General features: G+C 57.4%; 3 non-coding genes across 3 annotated transcripts in view; all 3 read right to left on the bottom strand.

Moving 5' to 3' along the window:
* Positions 1–152, bottom strand: part of LOC145234885 (large subunit ribosomal RNA) — a 3,686-nt gene extending 3,534 nt beyond the window's left edge. The window contains exon 1 of the ribosomal RNA XR_013861429.1: positions 1–152. This exon is cut by the window's left edge and continues 3,534 nt beyond it. This is a non-coding gene — a ribosomal RNA (large subunit ribosomal RNA).
* Positions 153–471: 319 nt separating this feature from the next.
* Positions 472–625, bottom strand: LOC145235018 (5.8S ribosomal RNA). Its single transcript, XR_013861530.1, has one exon. It is a non-coding gene; the product is annotated as a 5.8S ribosomal RNA (ribosomal RNA).
* Positions 626–926: 301 nt separating this feature from the next.
* The window catches only part of LOC145235389 (small subunit ribosomal RNA), a 1,824-nt gene continuing 250 nt past the window's right edge, over positions 927–2,500 (bottom strand). The window contains exon 1 of the ribosomal RNA XR_013861888.1: positions 927–2,500. This exon is cut by the window's right edge and continues 250 nt beyond it. This is a non-coding gene — a ribosomal RNA (small subunit ribosomal RNA).

Raw genomic sequence — 2,500 nt, 5'->3', positions numbered from 1 at the left:
GCCACAATTCCGAGCGCCTCGAGAGCACGCGGATTCGGCGATGGGCACATCCCGCTTCACTCGCCGTTACTGAGGGAATCCTCGTTAGTTTCTTTTCCTCCGCTTAGTAATATGCTTAAATTCAGCGGGTAACCTCGTCCGACCTCAGGCCGAAAATTGGAGCCCAGCTCCAGGCGTTCGTCGACGACCAGCCTACCGCGGCGGCGGGCGTTCTGCGACGGGCATTAGACGGCGGGCGCTTGACTGGCAGGGCGAGCTCGCGAGCCGCAGTCCTCTTCGAGGCCGACTCGCGAGACTCGCTCGCCTGCGTCGCCGTGCCGCGTCGCAACCCAAATTGCACGCAGTAGGCAGTTCGTGCTGTCATAAGCGGGACGACCAGCGCGCCCGTACGGACCGCCAGCCGACACCGCACCAGCCCGACGCGGCTTCTCCTTTTTAGGGGAGACAAACCGCGCGGGAGCGTTTGAAACGCGACCCTGAGGCGGGCGCGGCTCCGGGATTGACCCGACGCCGCAATTTGCGTTCAGAACGTCGATGCTCAATGTGTCCTGCAATTCACATTAATTCACGCAGCTAGCTGCGTCCTTCATCGACTCGCGAGCCGAGTGATCCACCGCCAAGAGCCCTCGATTGACATTTGTTCTGCACTGCGCCGCGCACAATGTGGTAGCATTCGAAAATTACTGGCGCCGAGCGGTCGACCCGACCTAGTCGGTTCGCCGACGCATGAAGCCGGCTTCGCGGAGCTGGCACTCGGCGCGCAATTTACCAGGTGACCGGTGGCGTTGGGATCCCGGCAGCGGCCGGGGTACCTTCGCCGTTCGGGCGGTCGCGCACGCGCGCACATTGGAGTGACGCACGTGCGGTCGCAGCCGTTTCTCGAGCCTCGCCTCGACCGTTGTGCGCTGACGCCCAACGTCGACCGTTAATGATCCTTCCGCAGGTTCACCTACGGAAACCTTGTTACGACTTTTACTTCCTCTAAATGATCAAGTTAGATCGTCTTCTCGGACACCGGCCCGGCCGTTGCCGACCGCGCCAGGTCCAATCGGAGGACCTCACTAAACCATTCAATCGGTAGTAGCGACGGGCGGTGTGTACAAAGGGCAGGGACGTAATCAACGCGAGCTGATGACTCGCGCTTACTGGGCATTCCTCGTTCAAGGGAAACAATTGCAATTCCCTATCCCTAGCACGACCGGGGTTCAGCGGGTTACCCGGACCTTTCGGCCAAGGCGAGCACACGCTGATCCGGTCAGTGTAGCGCGCGTGCGGCCCCGAACATCTAAGGGCATCACAGACCTGTTATTGCTCAATCTCGTGTGGCTAAACGCCACTAGTCCCTCTAAGAAGTTAAACGCCGACCGATCGGGTCGCGTAACTAGTTAGCAAGCCAGAGTCTCGTTCGTTATCGGAATTAACCAGACAAATCGCTCCACCAACTAAGAACGGCCATGCACCACCACCCACAGAATCAAGAAAGAGCTCTCAATCTGTCAATCCTCACTGTGTCCGGGCCGGGTGAGATTCCCCGTGTTGAGTCAAATTAAGCCGCAGGCTCCACGCCTGGTGGTGCCCTTCCGTCAATTCCTTTAAGTTTCAGCTTTGCAACCATACTTCCCCCGGAACCCAAAGACTTTGGTTTCCCGCAAGCTGCCGGGGAGGTCGTCAAACTAACGCCCCCCGATCGCTGGTTGGCATCGTTTATAGTCAGAACTAGGACGGTATCTGATCGTCTTCGAACCTCTGACTTTCGCTCTTGATTAAAGAAAACATTCTTGGCAAATGCTTTCGCAGTCGCTCGTCTTGCGCCGATCCAAGAATTTCACCTCTAGCGGCACAGTACGAATGCCCCCGTCCGTCCCTCTTAATCATTACCTCGCGCTCCGAAAACCAACAAAATAGAACCGAGGTCCTATTCCATTATTCCATGCACCATTATTCAGGCGAGCCGCCTGCTTTGAACACTCTAATTTTTTCAAAGTAAACGTCCCGGCCGCCGCCGACACTCAGTCAAGGGCACCGGCGGAGCGCCGGGGGTGAGGGCCAGGTGCGGCCAGTGCACGCCTTGCGACGGACCGGCCGCCTGCGCCCAAGATCCAACTACGAGCTTTTTAACCGCAACAACTTAAATATACACTTTTGGAGCTGGAATTACCGCGGCTGCTGGCACCAGACTTGCCCTCCAATGGATACTCGTTAAAGGTTTTAAAGTGTGCTCATTCCAATTACAGGGCCTCGTTTAGAGTCCTGTATTGTTATTTTTCGTCACTACCTCCCCGCGTCGGGAATGGGTAATTTGCGCGCCTGCTGCCTTCCTTGGATGTGGTAGCCGTTTCTCAGGCTCCCTCTCCGGAATCGAACCCTGATTCCCCGTCACCCGTAAGAACCTCGGTAGGCCGATACCCTACCGACGAAAGTTGATAGGGCAGACACTTGAATGATCCGTCGCCGGTGCGAGACCGTGCGATCCGCTGAGTTACCCAGAGTCGCCAAGACG

This window comes from Phallusia mammillata, chromosome 6 (assembly GCF_965637545.1).
Source record: "Phallusia mammillata chromosome 6, kaPhaMamm4.hap1.1, whole genome shotgun sequence".
Lineage (NCBI taxonomy): Eukaryota > Metazoa > Chordata > Ascidiacea > Phlebobranchia > Ascidiidae > Phallusia > Phallusia mammillata.
Note: the sequence above shows the minus strand (reverse complement) of the source record. Positions and strands in the feature narration are given on the sequence as shown.